The 20,662-nt window shown below is 46.5% G+C and overlaps 5 non-coding genes and 35 pseudogenes across 5 annotated transcripts; all 40 read right to left on the bottom strand.

The window, feature by feature from the left end:
- Positions 1–870: 870 nt before the first annotated feature.
- Positions 871–989, bottom strand: LOC148258049 (5S ribosomal RNA; annotated as a pseudogene).
- A 206-nt stretch (positions 990–1,195) lies between these two features.
- On the bottom strand, positions 1,196–1,312 carry LOC148258048 (5S ribosomal RNA; annotated as a pseudogene).
- Positions 1,313–1,871: 559 nt separating this feature from the next.
- On the bottom strand, positions 1,872–1,990 carry LOC148258047 (5S ribosomal RNA; annotated as a pseudogene).
- Positions 1,991–2,549: 559 nt separating this feature from the next.
- On the bottom strand, positions 2,550–2,668 carry LOC148258046 (5S ribosomal RNA; annotated as a pseudogene).
- Positions 2,669–2,877: 209 nt separating this feature from the next.
- Positions 2,878–2,996, bottom strand: LOC148258045 (5S ribosomal RNA; annotated as a pseudogene).
- Positions 2,997–3,199: 203 nt separating this feature from the next.
- LOC148258044 (5S ribosomal RNA) lies at positions 3,200–3,317 on the bottom strand (annotated as a pseudogene).
- A 236-nt stretch (positions 3,318–3,553) lies between these two features.
- On the bottom strand, positions 3,554–3,672 carry LOC148258043 (5S ribosomal RNA; annotated as a pseudogene).
- Positions 3,673–3,876: 204 nt separating this feature from the next.
- On the bottom strand, positions 3,877–3,995 carry LOC148258042 (5S ribosomal RNA). The gene has a single exon (XR_015820713.1). It is a non-coding gene; the product is annotated as a 5S ribosomal RNA (ribosomal RNA).
- A 208-nt stretch (positions 3,996–4,203) lies between these two features.
- Positions 4,204–4,318, bottom strand: LOC148258041 (5S ribosomal RNA; annotated as a pseudogene).
- A 561-nt stretch (positions 4,319–4,879) lies between these two features.
- On the bottom strand, positions 4,880–4,998 carry LOC148258040 (5S ribosomal RNA). The gene has a single exon (XR_015820094.1). It is a non-coding gene; the product is annotated as a 5S ribosomal RNA (ribosomal RNA).
- A 206-nt stretch (positions 4,999–5,204) lies between these two features.
- On the bottom strand, positions 5,205–5,324 carry LOC148258039 (5S ribosomal RNA; annotated as a pseudogene).
- A 206-nt stretch (positions 5,325–5,530) lies between these two features.
- LOC148258038 (5S ribosomal RNA) lies at positions 5,531–5,648 on the bottom strand (annotated as a pseudogene).
- A 563-nt stretch (positions 5,649–6,211) lies between these two features.
- On the bottom strand, positions 6,212–6,330 carry LOC148258037 (5S ribosomal RNA; annotated as a pseudogene).
- Positions 6,331–6,859: 529 nt separating this feature from the next.
- LOC148258036 (5S ribosomal RNA) lies at positions 6,860–6,978 on the bottom strand (annotated as a pseudogene).
- A 204-nt stretch (positions 6,979–7,182) lies between these two features.
- LOC148258035 (5S ribosomal RNA) lies at positions 7,183–7,301 on the bottom strand (annotated as a pseudogene).
- Positions 7,302–7,506: 205 nt separating this feature from the next.
- Positions 7,507–7,625, bottom strand: LOC148258034 (5S ribosomal RNA; annotated as a pseudogene).
- Positions 7,626–8,183: 558 nt separating this feature from the next.
- LOC148258033 (5S ribosomal RNA) lies at positions 8,184–8,302 on the bottom strand (annotated as a pseudogene).
- Positions 8,303–8,865: 563 nt separating this feature from the next.
- Positions 8,866–8,984, bottom strand: LOC148258032 (5S ribosomal RNA). Its single transcript, XR_015820011.1, has one exon. It is a non-coding gene; the product is annotated as a 5S ribosomal RNA (ribosomal RNA).
- A 206-nt stretch (positions 8,985–9,190) lies between these two features.
- Positions 9,191–9,309, bottom strand: LOC148258031 (5S ribosomal RNA; annotated as a pseudogene).
- A 204-nt stretch (positions 9,310–9,513) lies between these two features.
- On the bottom strand, positions 9,514–9,631 carry LOC148258030 (5S ribosomal RNA; annotated as a pseudogene).
- A 560-nt stretch (positions 9,632–10,191) lies between these two features.
- Positions 10,192–10,310, bottom strand: LOC148258029 (5S ribosomal RNA; annotated as a pseudogene).
- Positions 10,311–10,515: 205 nt separating this feature from the next.
- On the bottom strand, positions 10,516–10,634 carry LOC148258028 (5S ribosomal RNA; annotated as a pseudogene).
- Positions 10,635–11,196: 562 nt separating this feature from the next.
- LOC148258027 (5S ribosomal RNA) lies at positions 11,197–11,315 on the bottom strand (annotated as a pseudogene).
- A 208-nt stretch (positions 11,316–11,523) lies between these two features.
- LOC148258026 (5S ribosomal RNA) lies at positions 11,524–11,642 on the bottom strand (annotated as a pseudogene).
- Positions 11,643–11,811: 169 nt separating this feature from the next.
- Positions 11,812–11,930, bottom strand: LOC148258025 (5S ribosomal RNA; annotated as a pseudogene).
- A 559-nt stretch (positions 11,931–12,489) lies between these two features.
- Positions 12,490–12,608, bottom strand: LOC148258024 (5S ribosomal RNA; annotated as a pseudogene).
- Positions 12,609–13,168: 560 nt separating this feature from the next.
- Positions 13,169–13,286, bottom strand: LOC148258023 (5S ribosomal RNA; annotated as a pseudogene).
- A 236-nt stretch (positions 13,287–13,522) lies between these two features.
- LOC148258022 (5S ribosomal RNA) lies at positions 13,523–13,641 on the bottom strand (annotated as a pseudogene).
- Positions 13,642–13,846: 205 nt separating this feature from the next.
- LOC148258021 (5S ribosomal RNA) lies at positions 13,847–13,965 on the bottom strand (annotated as a pseudogene).
- Positions 13,966–14,848: 883 nt separating this feature from the next.
- LOC148258020 (5S ribosomal RNA) lies at positions 14,849–14,967 on the bottom strand (annotated as a pseudogene).
- Positions 14,968–15,172: 205 nt separating this feature from the next.
- LOC148258019 (5S ribosomal RNA) lies at positions 15,173–15,291 on the bottom strand (annotated as a pseudogene).
- Positions 15,292–15,852: 561 nt separating this feature from the next.
- Positions 15,853–15,971, bottom strand: LOC148258018 (5S ribosomal RNA). The gene has a single exon (XR_015821123.1). It is a non-coding gene; the product is annotated as a 5S ribosomal RNA (ribosomal RNA).
- Positions 15,972–16,180: 209 nt separating this feature from the next.
- LOC148258017 (5S ribosomal RNA) lies at positions 16,181–16,299 on the bottom strand (annotated as a pseudogene).
- Positions 16,300–16,505: 206 nt separating this feature from the next.
- LOC148258016 (5S ribosomal RNA) lies at positions 16,506–16,624 on the bottom strand. The gene has a single exon (XR_015819564.1). It is a non-coding gene; the product is annotated as a 5S ribosomal RNA (ribosomal RNA).
- Positions 16,625–16,833: 209 nt separating this feature from the next.
- On the bottom strand, positions 16,834–16,952 carry LOC148258015 (5S ribosomal RNA; annotated as a pseudogene).
- Positions 16,953–17,156: 204 nt separating this feature from the next.
- On the bottom strand, positions 17,157–17,275 carry LOC148258014 (5S ribosomal RNA; annotated as a pseudogene).
- Positions 17,276–18,428: 1,153 nt separating this feature from the next.
- Positions 18,429–18,547, bottom strand: LOC148258013 (5S ribosomal RNA; annotated as a pseudogene).
- A 205-nt stretch (positions 18,548–18,752) lies between these two features.
- On the bottom strand, positions 18,753–18,871 carry LOC148258012 (5S ribosomal RNA; annotated as a pseudogene).
- A 562-nt stretch (positions 18,872–19,433) lies between these two features.
- LOC148258011 (5S ribosomal RNA) lies at positions 19,434–19,552 on the bottom strand (annotated as a pseudogene).
- Positions 19,553–20,111: 559 nt separating this feature from the next.
- On the bottom strand, positions 20,112–20,230 carry LOC148258010 (5S ribosomal RNA; annotated as a pseudogene).
- Positions 20,231–20,662: the final 432 nt, after the last annotated feature.

Genomic DNA, 20,662 nt, shown 5'->3' with positions numbered 1-20,662 from the left:
CCTCCCGTCATTTGTTTCCTTGTGCGTGCACACTGCACCTCCCGTTCTCGTTCTAATATCAAGTAAAATGCTACAGCGCCGTGACTCACATTTGCGAATAAACCTGAGGACAATAATTTAAGTCGCGCGTAACATCGAAAGAATCATCTGCAAAAAAATGGGTGCAACACGAGGACTTCATAAGAAAATGGGTGAAATATAAGGACTTCCCAGGAGGTAACCCATGCTAGTACTACTCTCGCTCAAGCACCCTTACCTACGGAGTTCTGATAGAATCCGTTGCATTAGTGCTGGTATGATCGCACCTGTTTCATTTCGCGCTGCAAATACATAAACTGCTTCTCCTTTCTTCCCCCTCCCGTAATTTGTTTCCTTGTGCATGCGCACTGAACCTCCCGTTCTCGTTTTAACATCAAGTAAAATGGTACAGCGCCGTGACTCACATTTGCGAATAAACCTGAGGACCAAAATTCAAGTCGCGCATAACATCGAAAGAATCATTTGCAAAAAAATGGGTGCAACACGAGGACTTCACAAGAAAATGGATGAAATATAAGGACTTTCCAGGAGGTAACCCATGCTAGTACTACTCTCGCCCAAGCACCCTTACCAACGGAGTTCTGATAGAATCCGTTGCGTTAGTGCTGGTATGATCGCACCTGTTTTATTTCGCGCTGCAAATACATAAACTCCTTCTCCTTTCTTCCCCCTCCCGTGATTTTTTTCCTTGTGCGTGCGCACTGCACATCTCGTTCTCGTTCAAATATCAAGTAAAATTCCACGGTGCCGTGACTCACATTTGCGAATAAATCTGCGGACAATAATTGAAGTCGCGCGTAACGTCGAACGGCACATCTGAAAAAAAGAAAATGGGTGCAACACGAGAACTTCCCAGGAGGTAACCCATCATTGTACTACTTTCGCCAAAGCAAACTTAACTGCGGAGTTCTGATGGGATCCGGTGAATTTGTGCTGGTGTGACCGCACCTGTTTAATTTCGTGCTGAAAATACATACACTCCTTCCTCCCTCCCCCCCTCCCGTCATTTGTTTCTTTGTGCGTTCAAACTGCATCTCTTTTTCTCGTTCTAATATCGATTAAAATGCCCATGATTCTTGACTCACATTTGCGTATAAACCAGCGGACCCTAGTTCCAGTCGCGCGTAACGTCGAACGACCCATCTGAAAAAAAATTGTTGTGATACGAGGACTTCCCAAGAGGTCACCCATCCGAGTACTACTCTCGCCCAAGCACACTTAACTGCAGAGTTCTGATGGGATCCAGTGCATTAATACTAGTATGATGCCACTTGTTTAATTTTGTGCTTCAAATACATACACTCCTTCTCTTTTCTTCCTCCTCCCGTCATTTGTTTCCTTGTGCGTGCGCACTGCACCTCCCGTACTCGTTCTAATATCAAGTAAAATGCCACGGCGCTGTGACTCACATTTGCGAATAAACTTGCGGACCATAAATCAAGTCGCGTGTAACGTCGAAAGAATCTTCTGCAAAAAGATGGGTGCAACACGAGGACCTCCCAAGAAAATGGGTGAAATATAAGGACTTCCCAGTAGGTCACCCATCCGAGTACTTTTCTTGCCCAAGCACCCTTAACTGCGGAGTTCTGATAGAATCCGTTGCATTAGTGCTGGTATGATCCCTCATGTTTCATTCTGCACTGCAAATACATACACTCTTTCTCCTCCCATCACCCTCCCGTCATTTGTTTCCTTGTGCGTGCACTCTGCATCTTTCTTTCTCGTTCTAATATCAAGTAATATGCCCCGGCATCGTGACTCACCTTTGCAAATGAACCAGCGGATTATAATTCCATTCGCGCGTAACGTCGAACAACCCATCCGAAAAAAAATTGGTGCAACACGAGGGCTTCCCAAGTGGTCACCCATCCGAGTACTACTCTCGCCCAAGCACACTTAACTACGAAGTTCTGATGGGATCCGGAGCTTTAGGGCTGGTATGATCGGACCTGTTTAATTTCACTCTGCAAATACATACACTCCTTCTCCTTTCTTCCCCCTCCCGTCATTTGTTTCCTTGTGCGTGCGCAATGCACCTCCCGTACTTGTTTTAATATCAAGTAAAATGCCACGGCGCCGTGACTCATATTTGCGAAAAAACTTGCGGACCATAAATCAAGTCACGCGTAACGTCGAAAGAATCATCTGCAAAAAGATGGGTGCAACACGAGGACCTCCCAAGAAAATGGGTGAAATATAAGGACTTCGCAGGAGGTCACCCATCCGAGTACTTTTCTCGCCCAAGCACCCTTAACTGCGGAGTTATGATAGAAACCGTTGCATTTGTGCTGGTATGATCCCTCATGTTTCATTCTGCACTGCAAATACATACACTCTTTCTCCTCCCATCCCCCTCCCATCATTTGTTTCCTTGTGCGTGCACTCTGCATCTTTCTTTCTCGTTCTAATATCAAGTAATATGCCCTGGCACCGTGACTCACCTTTGCAAATGAACCAGCGGTTTATAATTCCATTCGCGCATAACGTCGAACAACCCATCCGAAAAAAAATAGGTGCAACCCGAGGGCTTCCCAGGTGGTCACCGATCCGAGTACTACTCTCACCGAAGCACACTTAACTAGGGAGTTCTGATGGGATCCGGGGCTGTAGTGCTGGTATGATCGCACCTGTTTAATTTCACACTGCAAATACATACACTCATTCTCCTTTCTTCCCCCTCCCGTCATTTGTTTCCTTGTGCGTGCGCACTGCACCTCTCGTTCTCGTTCAAATATAAAGTAAAATGCCACGGCGCCGTGACTCACATTTGCGAATAAATCTGCGGACCATAATTAAAGTCGCGCGTAACGTCGAACGGCACATCTGAAAAAAAGAAAATGGGTGCAACACGAGAACTTCCCAGGAGGTAACCCATCATTGCACTACTTTCGCCAAAGCACACTTAACTGCGGAGTTCTGATGGGATGCGGTGCATTTGTGCTGGTGTGACCGCACCTGTTTAATTTCGTGCTGAAAATACATACACTCCTTCTTCCCTCCCCCCTCCCATCATTTGTTTCCTTGTGCGTTCACACTGCACCTCTCCTTCTCGTTCTAATATTGATTAAAATGCCCCTAATTCTTGACTCACATTTGCGTATAAACCAGCTGACCATAGTTCCAGTCGCGTGTAACGTCGAACGACCCATCTGCAAAAAAATTGTTGCGATACGAGAACTTCCCAAAAGGTCACCCATCCGAGTACTACTCTCGCCCAAGCACACTTAACTGCAGAGTTCTGATGGGATCCAGTGCATTAGTGTTGGTATGATGCCACTTGTTTAATTCTGCACTTCAAATACATACACTCCTTCTCTTTTATTCCACCTCCCGTCATTTGTTTCCTTGTGCGTGCGCAATACACCTCCCGTACTCGTTCTAATATCAAGTAAAATGTCACGGCGCCGTAACTCACATTTGCGAATAAACGTGCGGACCATAAATCAAGTCTCGCGTAACGTCGAAAGAATCATCTGCAAAAAGATGGGTGCAACACGATGACCTCCCAAGAAAATGGGTGAAATATAAGGACTTCGCAGGAGGTCACCCATCCGAGTACTTTTCTCGCCCAAGCACCCTTAACTGCGGAGTTCTGATGGGATCCGGTGCATTTGTGCTGGTGTGACCGCACCTGTTTAATTTCGTGCTGAAAATACATACACTCCTTCTTCCCTCCCCCCTTCCCATCATTTGTTTCCTTGTGCGTGCACTATGCATATCTCTTTCTCGTTCTAATATCAAGTAATATGCCCCGGCACCGTGACTCACCTTTACAAATGAACCAGCAGTTTATAATTCCATTTGCGCGTAACGTCAAAAAACCCATCCGAAAAAAAATAGGTGCAACACGAGGGCTTCCCAAGTGGTCACCCATCCGAGTACTACTCTCGCCCAAGCACACTTAACTGCAGAGTTCTGATGGGATCCGGTGCATTAGTGCTGGTATGATCGAACCTGTTTAATTTCGCGCTGCAAATACATAAACTCCTTCTCCTTTCTTCCCCCTCCCGTCATTTCTTTCCTTGTGCGTGCGCACTGCACCTCTCGTTCTCGTTCAAATATCAAGTAAAATGCCACGGCGCCGTGACTCACATTTGCGAATAAATCTGCGGACCATAATTAAAGTCGCGCGTAACGTCGAACGTCACATCTGAAAAAAGAAAATGGGTGCAACACGAGAACTTCCCAGGAGGTAACCCATTATTATACTACTTTCGCCAAGCACACTTAACTGCGGAGTTCTGATGGGATCCGGTGCATTGATGGTATGATCGCACCCGTTTAATTCCGCACTGCAAATACATAAACTCCTTCTCCTTTCTTCCTCTCCCGTCATTTGTTTCCTTTTGCGTGCGCACTGCACCTCCCGTGCTCGTTCTAATATCAAGTAAAATGCTACGGTGCCGTGACTCACATTTGCGAATAAACCTGAGGACCATAATTCAAGTCGCGCGTATCGTCGAAAGAATCATCTGCAAAAAAATGGGTGCAACACGAGGACTTCCAAAGAAAATGGGTGAAATATAAGGACTTCACAGGAGGTCACCCATCCTAGTGCTTCTCTCGCCCAAGCACCCTTAACTTGCGGAGTTCTGATAGAATCCGTTGCATTGGTGCTGGTATGATTGCTCATGTTTCATTCTGCGCTGCAAATACATACACTTTTTCTCCCTCCATCCCCCCTCCCGTCATTTGTTTCCTTGTGCGTGCACTCTGCATCTCTTCTTCTCATTCTAATATCGATGAAAATGCCCCTGCTTCTTGACTCACATTTGCGTATAAACCAGTAGACCCTCGTTCCAGTCGCGCTTAACGTCGAACGACCCGTCAGAAAAAAAAATTAGTGCGACACGAGGACTTCCCAAGAGGTCACCCATCCGAGTACTACTCTCGCCCAAGCACAATTAACTGCGGAGTTCTGATGGGATCCGGTGCATTAGTGCTGGTATGATCACACCCGTTTAATTTTGCGCTGCAAATACATAAACTCTTTCTCCTTCTATCGCCCCTCCCGTCATTTGTTTCCTTATGCGTGCACTCTGCATCTCTCTTTCTCGTTCTAATATCAAGTAATATGCCCCGGCACCGTGACTCACCTTTGCAAATGAACCAGCGGTTTATAATTCCATTCGCGCGTAACGTCGAACAACCCATCCGAAAAAAAATAGGAGCAACACGAGGGCTTCCCAGGTGGTCACCCATCCTAGTGCTACTCTCGCCCAAGCACCCTTAACTTGCGGAGTTCTGATAGAATCCGTTACATTGATGCAGGTATGATTGCTCATGTTTCATTGTGCGCTGCAAATACATACACTTTTTCTCCCTCCACCCCCCCTCCCGTCATTTGTTTCCTTATGCGTTCACACTTCACCTCTCATTCTCGTTCTAATATTGATTGAAATGCCCGTGCTTCTTGACTCACATTTGCGTATAAACTAGCGGACCCTAGTTCCAGACGCGCGTAACGTCGAACTACCCGTCTGAAAAAAAATTGATGCGACACGAGGACTTCCCAGGAGGTCAACCATCCGAGTACTAATCTCGCCAAGCACACTTAACTGCGGAGTTCTGATGGGATCCGGGGCTTTAGTGCTGGTATGATCGCACCTGTTTAATTTCGCGCTGCAAATACATACACTCCTTCACCTTTCTTCCCCCTCCCGTCATTTGTTTTCTTGTGCGTTCACACTTCACCTCTCATTCTCGTTCTAATATCGATTAAAATGCCCCTGCTTCTTGACTCACATTTGCGTATAAACCAGCGGACCCTAGTTCCAGACGAGCGTAACGTCGAACGACCAGTCTGAAAAAAAAAAAATTGGTGCGACACGAGGACTTCATAAGAAAATTGGTGAAATATAAGGACTTCGCAGGAGATAACCCATGCGAGTACTACTCTCGCTCAAGTACCCTTACCTACGGAGTTCTGATAGAATCCGTTGCATTAGTGTTGGTATGATCGCACCTGTTCCATTTCGTGCTGAAAATACATACACTCCTTCTCCTTCCCTCCCCCTCCCATCAATTGTTTCCTTGTGCGTTCACACTGCACCTCTCCTTCTCGTTCTAATATCGATTAAAATGCCCCTGTTTTTTGACTCACATTTGAGTATAAACCAGCGGACCCTAGTTCCAGTCGCGCGTAACATCGAACGACCTGTCTGAAAAAAAATTTGTGCAACACGAGGACTTCCCAGGAGGTCACCCATCCGGGTACTACTCTCGCCCAAGCACACTTAACGACGGAGTTCTAATGGGATCCGATGCATTAGTGCTGGTATGATCGCACCTGTTTCATTTCGCGCTGCAAAAACATACTCCTTCTCCTCTCTTCCCCCTCCCGTCATTTATTTCCTTGTGCGTGCGCACTGCACCTCTCGTTCTCGTTCAAATATAAAGTAAAATGCCACGGCGCCGTGACTCACATTTGTGAATAAATCTGCGGACCATAATTAAAGTCGCGCGTAACGTCGAATGGCACATCTGAAAAAAAGAAAATGGGTGCAACACGAGAACTTCCCATGAGGTAACCCATCATTGCACTACTTTCGCCAAAGCTCACTTAACTGCAGAGTTCTGATAGGATGCGGTGCATTTGTGCTGGTGTGACCGCACCTGTTTAATTTCGTGCTGAAAATACATACACTCCTTCTTCCCTCCCCCCTTCCATCATTTGTTTCCTTGTGCGTTCACACTGCACCTCTCCTTCTCGTTCTAATATTGATTAAAATGCCCCTGATTCTTGACTCACATTTGCGTATAAACCAGCGGACCATAGTTCCAGTCGCGTGTAACGTCGAACGACCCATCTGCAAAAAAATTGTTGCGATACGAGAACTTCCCAAGAGGTCACCCATCCGAGTACTACTCTCGCCCAAGCACACTTAACTGCAGAGTTCTGATAGAATCCGTTGCATTAGTGCTGGTATGATCGCACCTGTTTCATTCCGTGCTGAAAATACATACACTCATTCTCCTTCCCTCCCCCTCCCATCAATTGTTTCCTTGTGCGTTCACACTGCACTTCTCCTTCTCGTTCTAATATTGATTAAAATGCCCCTGCTTCTTGACTCACATTTGCGTATAAACCAGCGGACCCTAGTTCCAGTCGCGCGTAGCATCGAACGACCTGTCTGAAAAAAATTGGTGCGATACGAGGACTTCCCAGGAGGTCACCCATCCGAGTACTACTCTCGCATAAGCACACATAACTGCGGAGTTCTGATGGGATCCGGTGCATTAGTGCTGGTATGATCGCACCTATTTAATTTCGCGCTGTAAATACATACACTCCTTCTCCTTTCTTCCCCCTCCCGTCATTTGTTTCTTTGTGCGTTCACACTTCACCTCTCATTCTCGTTCTAATATCGATTAAAATACCCCTGCTTCTTGACTCACATTTGCGTATAAACCAGCGGACCCTAGTTCCAGACGCGCGTAACGTCGAACGACCCGTCTGAAAAAAAATTTGTGAGACACGAGGACTTCCGAGGAGGTCACCCATCCGAGTACTAATCTCGCCCGAGCACACTTAACTGTGGAGTTCTGATGGGATCCGGTGCATTAGTGCTGGTATGATCGCACCTGTTCAATTTTGCGCTGCAAATACATAAATTCATTCTCCTTTCTTCCCCCTCCCGTCATTTTTTTCCTTATACGTGCGCACTGCACCTCCCGTTCTCGTTCTAATATCAAGTAAAATGCTACAGCGCCGTGACTCACATTTGCGAATAAACCTGAGGACCATAATTCAAGTCGCCCGTATCGTCGAAAGAATCATCTGCAAAAAAATGGGTGCAACACGAGGACTTCACAAGAAAATGGGTGAAATATAAGGACTTCGCAGGAGGTAACCCATGCTAGTACTACTCTCCCCCAAGCACCCTTTCCTACGGAGTTCTGATAGAATCCATTGCATTAGTGCTGGTATGATCGCACCTGTTTCATTTCGTGCTGAAAATACATCCACTCATTCTCCTTCCCTCCCCCTCCCATCAATTGTTTCCTTGTGCGTTCACACTGCACCTCTCCTTCTCGTTCTAATATCGATTAAAATGCCCCTACTTCTTGACTCACATTTGCGTATAAACCAGCGGACCCTAGTTCCAGTCGCGCGTAGCGTCGAACGACCTGTCTGAAAAAATTTGGTGCGATAGGAGGACTTCCCAAGAGGTCACCCATCCGAGTACTACTCTCGCACAAGCACACTTAACTGCGGAGTTCTGATGGGATCCGGTGCATTAGTGCTGGTATGATCGCACCTGTTTAATTTTGTGCTGCAAATACATAAACTCCTTCTCCTTTCTTCCCCCTGCCGTCATTTGTTTCCTTGTGCGTGCGCACTGCACCTACCGTGCTCGTTCTAATATCAAGTAAAATGCTACGGTGCCGTGACTCACATTTGCGAATAAACCTGAGGACCATAATTCAAGTCGCGAGTATCGTCGAAAGAATCATCTACAAAAAAATGGGTGCAACACGAGAACTTCCTAAGAAAATGGGTGAAATATAAGGACTTCGTAGGAGGTCACCCATCCTAGTGCTACTCTCGCCCAAGCACCCTTAACTTGTGGAGTTCTGATAGAATCCGTTGCATTGGTGCTGGTATGATTGCTCATGTTTCATTCTGCGCTGTAACTACATACACTTTTTCTCCCTCCATCCCCCCTACCGTCATTTGTTTCCTTGTGCGTGCACTCTGCATCTCTCCTTCTCGTTCTAATATCGATTAAAATGCCCCAGCTTCTTGACTCACATTTGCGTTTAAACCAGTGGACCCTAGTTCCAGTCGCGCGTAACCTCGAACGACCCGTCTGAAAAAAAAAATTAGTGCGACACGAGGAATTCCCAGGAGGTCACCCATCCGGGTACAACTCTCGCCCAAGCACACTTAACTGCGGAGTTCTGATGGGATCCGGTGCATTAGTGCTGGTATGATCACACCTGTTTAATTTTGCGCTGCAAATACATAAACTCCTCCTTTTTTCCCCCTCCCGTCATTTGTTTCCTTGTGCGTGCGCACTGCACCTCTCGTTCTCGTTCAAATATCAAGGAAAATGCCACGGCGTCGTGACTCACATTTGCGAATAAATCTGTGGACCATAATTAAAGTCGCGTGTAACGTCAAACGGCACATATGAAAAAAATAAAATGGGTGCAACACGAGAACTTCCCAGGAGGTAACCCATCATTGTACTACTTTCGCCAAAGCACACTTAACTGCGGAGTTCTGATGGGATCCGGTGCATTTGTGCTGGTGTGACCGCACCTGTTTAATTTCGTGCTGAAAATACATACACTCCTTCTTCCCTCCCGCCCTCCCATCATTTGTTTCCTTTTGCGTTCACATTGCACCTCTCATTCTCGTTCTAATATCGATTAAAATGCCCCGGATTCTTGACTCACATTTGCGTATAAACCAGTGGACCATAGTTCCAGTCGCGCGTAATGTCGAACGACCTATCTGAAAAAACATTGTTGCGATACGAGGACTTCTCAAGAGGTCACCCATCCGAGTACTACTCTCGCCCAAGCACACTTAACTACAGAGTTCTAATGGGATCCAGTGTATTAGTGCTGGTATGATGCCACTTGTTTAATTTTGCGCTTCAAATACATGCACTCCTAATCTTTTCTTCTTCCTCCCGTCATTTGTTTCCTTGTGCGTGCGCACTGCACCTCCGGTACTCGTTCTAATATCAAGTAAAATGCCACGGCGCCGTGACTCACATTTGCGAATAAACCTGCGGACCATAAATCAAGTCGCGCGTAACGTCGAAAGAATCATCTACAAAAAGATGGGTGCAACACGAGGACCTCCCAAGAAAATGGGTGAAATATAAGGACTTCGCAGGAGGTCACCCATCCGAGTACTTTTCTCGCCCAAGCACCCTTAACTACGGAGTTCTGATAGAATCCGTTGCATTAGTGCTGGTATGATCCCTCATGTTTCATTCTGCACTGCAAATACATACACTCTTTCTCCTTCCATCCCCCCTCCCGTCATTTGTTTCCTTGTGCGTGCACTCTGCATCTCTCTTTCTCGTTCTAATATCACGTAATATGCCCCGGCACCGTGACTCACCTTTGCAAATGAACCAGCGGTTTATAATTCCATTCGCGCGTAACGTCGAACAACCCATCCGAAAAAAATAGGTTGAACACGAGGGCTTCCCAAGTGGTCACCCATCCGAGTACTACTCTCGCCCAAGCACACTTAACTTCGGAGCTCTGATGGGATCCGGAGCTTTAGTGCTGGTATGATCGCACCTTTTTAATTTTGCCCTGCAAATACATACACTCCTTCTCCTTTCTTCCTCCTCCCGTCATTTGTTTCCTTGTGCATTCACACTTCACCTCTCATTCTCGTTCTAATATCGATTAAAATGCCCCTGCTTCTTGACTCACAGTTGCGTATAAACCAGCGGACCCTAGTTCCAGACGCGCGTAATATCGAATGACCCGTCTGAAAAAAAATTGGTGCGACACGAGGACTTCCCAAGAGGTCACCCATCCGAGTACTAATCTCGCCCAAGCACAATTCACTGCGGAGTTCTGATTGGATCCGGTGCATTAGTGCTGGTATGATCGCACCTGTTTAACTTTGCGCTCCAAATACATAAACTCATTCCCCTTTCTTCCCCCTCCCGTCATTTGTTTCCTTTTGCGTGCGCACTGCACCTCCCATTCTCGTTCTAATATCAAGTAAAATGCTACAGCGCCGTGACTCACATTTGCGAATAAACCTGAGGACCATAATTCAAGTCGCGCGTATCGTCGAAAGAATCATCTGCAAAAAAATGGGTGCAACACGAGGACTTCCTAAGAAAATGGGTGAAATATAAGGACTTCGCAGGAGGTCACCCATCCTAGTGCTACTCTCGCCCAAGCACCCTTAACTTGTGGAGTTCTGATAGAATCCGTTGCATTGGTGCTGGTATGATTGCTCATGTTTCATTCTGCGCTGCAAGTACATACACTTTTTCTCCCTCCATCCCCCCTCCCGTCATTTGTTTCCTAGTGCGTGCACTCTGCACCTCTCTTTCTCGTTCTAATATCAATTAAAATGCCCCTGCTTCTTGACTCACATTTGTGTATAAACCAGTGGACCCTAGTTCCAGTCGCGCGTAACGTCGAACGACCCGTCTGAAAAAAAAATTAGTGCGACACGAGGACTTTCCAGGAGGTCACCCATCCGAGTACTACTCTCGCCCAAGCACACTTAACTGCAGAGTTCTGATGGGATCCGGTGCATTAGTGCTGGTATGATCACACCTGTTTAATTTTGCGCTTCAAATACATAAACTCCTTCTCCTTTTTTCCCCCTTCCGTCATTTGTTTCCTTGTGCGTGCGCACTGCACCTCTTGTTCTCGTTCAAATATCAAGTAAAATGCCACGGCGTCGTGACTCACATTTGCGAATAAATCTGCGGACCATAATTCAAGTCGCGCGTAACGTCGAACGGCACATCTGAAAAAAGAAAATGGGTGCAACACGAGAACTTCCCAGGAGGTAACCCATCATTGTACTACTTTCGCCAAAACACACTTAACTGCGGAGTTCTGATGGGATCCGGTGCATTTGTGCTGGTGTGACCGCACCTGTTTAATTTTGTGCTGAAAATACATACACTCCTTCTTCCCTCCCCCCCTCCCATCATTTGTTTCCTTGTGCGTTCACACTGCACCTCTCCTTCTCGTTCTAATATCGATTAAGGAGTGTATGTATAATTTCATTCGCGCGTAACGTCAAACAACCCATCCGAAAAAAAATAGGTGCAACACGAGGGCTTCCCAAGTGGTCACACATCCGAGTACTACTCTCGCCCAAGCACACTTAACTGCGGAGCTCTGATGGGATGCCGAGCTTTAGTGCTGGTATGATCGCACCTGTTTAATTTCGCGCTGCAAATACATACACTCCTTCTCCTTTCTTCCCCCTCCCGTCATTTATTTCCTTGTGGGTTCACACTTCACCTCTCATTCTCGTTCTAATATCGATTAAAATGCCCCTGCTTCTTGACTCACATTTGCGTATAAACCAGCGGACCCTAGTTCCAGAAGCGCGTAACGTCGAACGACCCGTCTAAAAAAAAATTGGTGCGACACGAGGACTTCACAAGAAAACGGGTGAAATATAAGGACTTCGCAGGAGGTAACCCATGCTAGTACTACTCTCGCCCAAGCACCCTTACCTACGGAGTTCTGATAGAATCCGTTGCATTAGTGCTGGTATGATCGCACCTGTTTCATTTCGTGTTGAAAATACATACACTCCTTCTCTTTCCCTCCCCCTCCCATCAATTGTTTCCTTGTGCGTTCACACTGCACCTCTCCTTCTCGTTCTAATATCGATTAAAATGCCCCTGCTTCTTGACTCACATTTGCGTATAAACCAACGGACCCTAGTTCCAGTCGCGCGTAACGTCGAACGACCCGTCTGAAAAAAAATTAGTGAGACACGAGGACTTCCCAGGAGGTCACCCATCCGAGTACTACTCTCGCCCAAGCACACTTAACTGCGGACTTCTGATGGGATCCGATGCATTAGTGCTGGTATGATCGCACCCGTATAATTTAGCGCTGCAAATACATAAACTCCTTCTCCTTTCTTCCCCCTCCCGTCATTTGTTTCCTTGTGCGTGCGCACTGCACCTCCCGTGCTCGTTATAATATCAAGTAAAATGTTACGGTGCCGTGACTCACATTTATGTATAAACCTGAGTACCATAATTCAAGTCGCGCGTATCGTCGAAAGAATCATCTACAAAAAAATGGGTGCAACACGAGGACTTCCAAAGAAAATGGGTGTAATATAAGGACTTCGCAGGAGGTCACCCATCTTACTGCTACTGTCGCCCAAGCACCCTTAACTTGCGGAGTTGTGATAGAATCCGTTGCATTGGTGCTGGTACGATTCCTCATGTTTCATTCTGCGCTGCAAATACATACACTTTTTCTCCCTCCACCCCCCTTCCTGTCATTTGTTTCCTTGTGCGTGCACTCTGCATCTCTCTTTCTCGTTCTAATATCGATTAAAATGCCCCTGCTTCTTGACTCACATTTGCGTATAAACCAGCGAACCATAGTTCAAGTCGCGCGTAACGTCGAACGACCCATCTAAAAAAAATTGTTGCGATACGAGGACTTCCCAAGAGGTCAACCATCCGAGTACTACTCTCGCCCAAGCGCGCTTAGCTGCAGAGTTCTGATGGGATCCAGTGCATCAGTGCTGGTATGATGCCACTTGTTTAATTTTGCGCTTCAAATACTTACACTCCTTCTCTTTTCTGCCTCCTCCCGTCATTTGTTTCCTTGTGCGTGCGCACTGCACCTCCCGTACTCGTTCTAATATCAAGTAAAATGCCACGGCGCCGTGACTCACATTTGCGAATAAACCTGCGGACCATAAATCAAGTCGCGCGTAACGTCGAAAGAATCATCTGCAAAAAGATGGGTGCAACACGAGGACCTCCCAAGAAAATGGGTGCAACACGAGAACTTCCCAAATGGTCACCCATCCGAGTACTACTCTCGCCCAAACACACTTAACTGCGGAGTTATGATGGGATCGGTTGCATTAGTGCTGGTATGATCGCACCTGTTTCATTCTGCACTGCAAATACATAAACTCCTTCTCCTCCCTTGCCCCCTCCCGTCATTTGTTTCCTTGTGCGTGAACTCTGCATCTCTCTTTCTCGTTCTAATATCAAGTAATATGCCCCGGCACCGTGACTCACCTTTGCAAATGAACCAGCAGTTTATAATTCCATTCGCGCGTAACGTGGAACAACCCATCCGAAAAAAATAGGTGCAACACGAGGGCTTCCCAAGTTGTCACCCATCCGAGTAATACTCTCGCCCAAGCACACTTAAGTGCGGAATTCTGATGGGATCCGCGGCTTTAGTGCTGGTATGATCGCACCTATTTAATTTCGCGCTGCAAATACATACACTCCTTCTCCTTTCTTCCCCCTCCGGTCATTTGTTTCCTTGTGCGTTCACACTTCACCTCTCATTCTCGTTCTAATATCGATTAAAATGCCCCTGCTTCTTGACTCACATTTGCGTATAAACCAGCGGACCCTAGTTCCAGACGCGCGTAACGTCGTACGACCTGTCTGAACAAAAATTACTGCGACACGAGGACTTCCCAGGAGGTCACACATCCGAGCACTAATCTTGCCCAAGCACACATAACTGCGGAGTTCTGATGGGATCCAGTGCATTACTGCTGGTGTGATCGCACCTGTTTAATTTTCCGCTGCAAATACATAAACTCATTCCCCTTTCTTCCCCCTCCCATCATTTGTTTCCTTGTGCGTGCGCACTGCAGCTCCCGTTCTCGTTCTAATATCAAGTAAAATGCCACGGCGCCGTGATTCACATTTGCGAATAAACCTGCGGACCATAAATCAAGTCGCGCGTAACGTCGAAAGAATCATCTGCAAAAAGATGGGTGCAACACGAGGACCTCCCACGAAAATGGGTGAAATATAAGGACTTCGCAGGAGGTCACTCATCCGAGTACTTTTCTCGCCCAAGCACCCTTAACTGCGGAGTTCTGATAGAATCCGTTGCATTAGTGCTGGTATGATCCCTCATGTTTCATTCTGCACTACAAATACATACACTCTTTCTCCTCCCATCCCCCCTCCCGTCATTTGTTTCCTTGTGCGTGCACTCTGCATCTCTCTTTCTCGTTCTAATATCAAGTAATATGCCTCAGCACCGTGACTTACCTTTGCAAATGAACCAGCAGTTTATAATTCCATTCGCGCGTAACGTGGAACAACCCATCCGAAAAAAATAGGTGCAACACGAGGGATTCCCAAGTTGTCACCCATCCGAGTAATACTCTCGCCCAAGCACACTTAAGTGCGGAATTCTGATGGGATCCGGGGCTTTAGTGCTGGTATGATCACACCTGTTTAATTTCGCGCTGCAAATACATACACTCCTTCTCCTTTCTTGCCCCTCCGGTCGTTTGTTTCCTTGTGCGTTCACACTTCACCACTCATTCTCGTTCTAATATCGATTAAAATGACCCTGCTTCTTGACTCACATTTACGTATAAACCAGCGGACCCTAGTTCCAGTGTCGCGTAACGTCGAACGACCCGTTTGAAATAAAATTGGTGCGACACGAGGACCTCCCAAGAGGTCACCCATCCGAGTACTACTCTCGCCCAAGCACGCTTAACTACGTAGTTCTGATGGGATCCGGTGCATTACTGCTGGAATGATTGCACCTGTTTAATTTCCCGCTGCAAATACATAAACTCATTCCCCTTTTTTCCCCCTCTGGTCATTTGTTTCCTTGTGCGTGCGCACTGCAGCTCCTGTTCTCGTTCTAATATCAAGTAAAATGTTACAGCGCCGTGACTCACATTTGCGAATAAACCTGAGGACCATAATTCAAGTTGCGCGTAACGTCAAAAGAATCATCTGCAAAAAATCGGTGCAACACGAGGACTTCCTAAGAAAATGGGTGAAGTATAAGGAATTCGCAGGAGGTCACCCATCCTAAGGCTACTCTCGCCCAAGAACCCTTAACTTTCGGAGTTCTGATAGAATCCGTTGCATTGGTGCTGGTATGATTGCTCATGTTTCATTCTGCGCTGTAAATACATAAACTTTTTCTTCCTCCATCCCCCCTCCCGTCATTTGTTTCCTTGTGCGTGCACTCTGTATCTCTCCTTCTCGTTCTAATATCGATTAAAATGCCCCTGCTTCTTGACTCACATTTGCGTATAAACCAGTGGACCCTAGTTCCAGTCGCGCATAACGTCGAACAACCCGTCTGAAAAAAAAATTAGTGCGACACGAGGACTTCCCAGGAGGTCACCCATCCAAGTACTACTCTCGCCCAAGCACACTTAACTGCGGAGTTCTGATGGGATCCGGTGCATTAGTGCTGGTTTGATCGCACCCGTTTAAGTTCGCGCTGTAAATACATAAACTACTTCTCCGTTCTTCCCCCTCCCGTCATTTGTTTCTTTGTGCGTGCGCACTGCACCTCTCGTTCTCGTTCAAATATCAAGTAAAATGCCACAGCGCCGTGACTCACATTTGCGAATAAATCTGCGGACCATAATTAAAGTCGAGCGTAACGTCGAACGGCACATCTGAAAAAAAGAAAATGGGTGCAACAAGAGAACTTCTCAGGAGGTAACCCATCATTGTAGTACTTTCGTCAAAGCACACTTAACTGCGGAGCTCTGATGGGATCCGGAGCATTTGTGCTAGTGTGACCGCACCTGTTTAATTTCGGGATGAAAATACATACATTCCTTCTTCCCTCCCCCCCTCCCATCATTTGTTTCCTTGTGCATTCACACTGCACCTCTCCTTCTCGTTCTAATATCGATTAAAATGGCCCAGATTCTTGACTCACATTTGCGTATAAACCAGCGGATTATAGTTCCAGTAGCGCGTAACATCGAACAACCCGTCTGAAAAAAAAAATTAGTGCGACACGAGGACTTCCCAGGAGGTCACCCATCTAAGTACTACTCTCGCCCAAGCACACTTAACTGCGGAGTTCTGATGGGATCCGGTGCATTAGTGCTGGTTTGATCGCACCCGTTTAATTCCACGCTGCAAATACATAAACTCCTTCTCCTTTCTTCCCCCTCCTGTCATTTGTTTCCTTGTGCGTACGCACTGCACCTCTCGTTCTCGTTTAAATTTCAAGTAAAATACCACGGCGCCGTGACTCACATTTGCGAATAAATCTGCGGACCATAATTAAAGTCGCGCGTAACGTCGAACGGTACATCTGAAAAAAAGAAAATGGGTGTAACACGAGAACTTCCCTAGAGGTAATCCATCATTGTACTACTTTCCCCAAAGCACACTTAACTGCGGAGTTCTGATGGGATCCGGTGCATTTGTGCTGGTGTGACCGCACCTATTTAATTTCGTGCTGAAAATACATACACTCCTTCTTCCCTCCCCCCCTCCCATCATTTGTTTCCTTGTGCGTTCACACTGCACCTCTCCTTCTCGTTCTAATATCGATTAAAATACCACTAATTCTTGACTCACATTTGCGTATAAACCAGCGGACCATAGTTCCAATCGCGCGTAACGTCGAACGACCTGTCTAAAAAAAAATTTGTACAACACAAGGATTTCCCAGGAGGTCACCCATCCGAGTACTACTCTCGCCCAAGCACACTTAACTGCAGAGTTCTGATGGGATCCAGTGCATTAGTGCTGGTATGATCGCACCCGTTTAATTTCGCGCTGCAAATACATAAACTCCTTCTTCTTTCTTCCCCTTCCCGTCATTTGTTTCCTTGTGCGTGCGCACTGCACCTCCCGTGCTCGTTCTAATATCAAGTAAAATACAACGGTGTCGTGACTCACATTTGCGAATAAACCTGAGGACCATAATTCAAGTCGCGCGTAACATCGAAAGAATCATCTACAAAAAAATGGGTGCAACACGAGGACTTCACAAGAAAATGGGTGAAATATAAGGACTTCGCAGGAGGTAACCCATGCTAGTACTACTCTCGCCCAAGCACCCTTACCTACAGAGTTCTAATAGAATCCGTTGCATTAGTGCTGGTATGATCGCACCTGTTTCATTCTGCACTGCAAATACATACACTCTTTCTCCTCCCATCCCCCCTCCCGTCATTTGTTTCCTTGTGCGTGCACTCTGCATCTCTCTTTCTCGTTCTAATATCAAGTAATATGCCCCGGCACCGTGACTCACCTTTGCAAATAAACCAGCAGTTTATAATTCCATTCGCGTGTAACGTCGAACAACCCATCCGAATACTAATCTCGCCCAAGCACACTTCACTGCGGAGTTCTGATGGGATCCGGTGCATTAGTGCTGGTATGATCGCACCTGTTTAATTTTGCGCTGCAAATACATAAACTCATTCCCCTTTCTTCCCCCTCCCGTCATTTGTTTCCTTGTGCGTGCGCACTGCACCTCCCGTTCTCATTCTAATATCAAGTAAAATGCTACAGCGCCGTGACTCACATTTGCGAATAAACCTGAGGACCATAATTCAAGTCGCGCGTAACGTCGAAAGAATCATCTGCAAAAAAATGGGTGCAACACGAGGACTTCACAAGAAAATGGGTGAAATATAACGACTTCGCAGGAGGTAACCCATGCTAGTACTATTCTCGCCCAAGCACCCTTACCTACGGAGTTCTGATAGAATCCGATGCATTAGTGCTGGTATGACCGCACCTGTTTAATTTCATGCTGAAAATACATACATTCCTTCTTTCCTCCCCCCTCCCATCATTTGTTTCCTTGTGCGTTCACACTGCACCTCTCATTCTCGTTCTAATATCGATTAAGGAGTGTATGTATAATTCCATTCGCGCGTAACGTCAAATAACCCATCCGAAAAAAAATAGGTGCAACACGAGGGCTTCCAAAGTGGTCACACATCCGAGTACTACTCTCGCCCAAGCACACTTAACTGCGGAGCTCTGATGGGATGCCGAGCTTTAGTGCTGGTATGATCGCACCTGTTTAATTTCGCGCTGCAAATACATACACTCCTTCTCCTTTCTTCCCCCTCCCGTCATTTATTTCCTTGTGCGTTCACACTTCACCTCTCATTCTCGTTCTAATATCGATTAAAATGCCCCTGCTTCTTGACTCACATTTGCGTATAAACCAGCAGACCCTAGTTCCAGACGCGCGTAACGTCGAACGACCCGTCTGAAAAAAAATTGGTGCAACACGAGGACTTCCCAGGAGGTCACTCATCCGAGTACTAATCTCGTCCAAGCACACTTCACTGCGGAGTTCTGAGGGGATCCGGTGCATTAGTGCTGGTATGATAGCACCTTTTTAATTTTGCGCTGCAAATACATAAACTCATTCCCCTTTCTTCCCCCTCCCGTCATTTCATTCCTTGTGCGTGCGCACTGCACCTCCCGTTCTCGTTCTAATATCAAGTAAAATGCTACGGTGCCGTGACTCACATTTGCGAATAAACCTGAGGACCATAATTCAAGTCGCGCCTATCGTCGAAAGAATCATCTGAAAAAAATGGGTGCAACACGAGAACTTCCTAAGAAAATGGGTGAAATATAAGGACTTCGCAGGAGGTCACCCATCCTAGTGCTACTCTCGCCCAAGCATCCTTAACTTGCGGAGTTCTGATAGAATTCGTTGCATTGGTGTTGGTATGATTGCTCATGTTTCATTCTGCGCTTCAAATACATACATTTTTTCTCCCTCCATCCCCCCTCCCGTCATTTGTTTCCTTGTGCGTGCACACTCCATCTCTCTTTCTCGTTCTAATATTAATTAAAATGCCCCTGCTTCTTGACTCACATTTGCGTATAAACCAGTGGACCATAGTTCCAGTCGCGCGTAACGTCGAACGACCCGTCTGAAAAAAAAAATTAGTGCGACACGAGGACTTCCCAGGAGGTCACCCATCCGAGTACTACTCTCGCCCAAGCACACTTAAATGCGGAGTTCTGATGGGATCTGGTGCATTAGTGCTGGTATGATCGCAGCTGTTTAATTTTGCGCTGTAAATACATAAACTCATTCCCCTTTCTTCCCCCTCCCGTCATTTGTTTCCTTGTGCGTGTGCACTGCACCTCCCGTTCTCGTTCTAATATCAAGTAAAATTCTACAGCGCCGTGACTCACATTTGCGAATAAACCTGAGGACCATAATTCAAGTCGCGCGTAACGTCGAAAGAATCATCTGCAAAAAAATGGGTGCAACACGAGGACTTCACAAGAAAATGGGTGAAATATAAGGACTTCGCAGGAGGTAACCCATGCTTGTACTACTCTTGCCCAAGCACCCTTACCTACGGAGTTCTGATAGAATCCGCTGCATTAGTGCTGGTATGATCGCACCTGTTTCATTTCGTGCTGAAAATACATACACTCCTTCTCCTTCCCTCCCCCTCCCATCAATTGTTTCCTTGTGCGTTCACACTGCACCTCTCCTTCTCGTTCTAATATCGATTAAAATGCCCCTGCTTCTTGACTCACAATTGCGTATAAACGAGCGGACCCCAATTCCAGTCGCGCGTAACGTCGAACGACCCGTCTGAAAAAAAATTGGTGCGACACGAGGACTTCCCAAGAGGTCACCCATCCGAGTACTACTCTCGCCCGAGCACACTTAACTGCGGAGTTCTGGTGGGATCCGGTGCATTAGTGCTAGTATGATCGCACTAGTTTAATTTTGTGCTGCAAATACATAAACTCCTTCTCCTTTCTTCCCCTTCCCGTCATTTGTTTCCTTGTGCGTGCGCACTGCACCTCCCGTGCTCGTTCTAATATCAAGTAAAATGCTACGGTGCCGTGACTCACATTTGCGAATAAACCTGAGGACCATAATTCAAGTCGCGCGTATCGTCGAAAGAATCATCTGCAAAAAAATGGGTGCAACACGAGGACTTCCTAAGAAAAAGGGTGAAATATAAGGACTTCGCATGAGGTCACCCATCCTAGTGCTACTCTCGCCCAAGCACCCTTAACTTGCGGAGTTCTGATAGAATCCGTTGCATTGGTGCTGGTATGATTGCTCATGTTTCATTCTGCGCTGCAAATACATACACTTTTTCTCCCTCCATCCCCCCTCCCGTCATTTGTTTACTTGTGCGTGC

This window comes from Carica papaya, chromosome 5, assembly GCF_054855325.1.
Source record: "Carica papaya isolate Zhongbai chromosome 5, ASM5485532v1, whole genome shotgun sequence".
Taxonomy (NCBI): domain Eukaryota; kingdom Viridiplantae; phylum Streptophyta; class Magnoliopsida; order Brassicales; family Caricaceae; genus Carica; species Carica papaya.
This window is presented reverse-complemented; position numbering and strand designations above follow the sequence as displayed.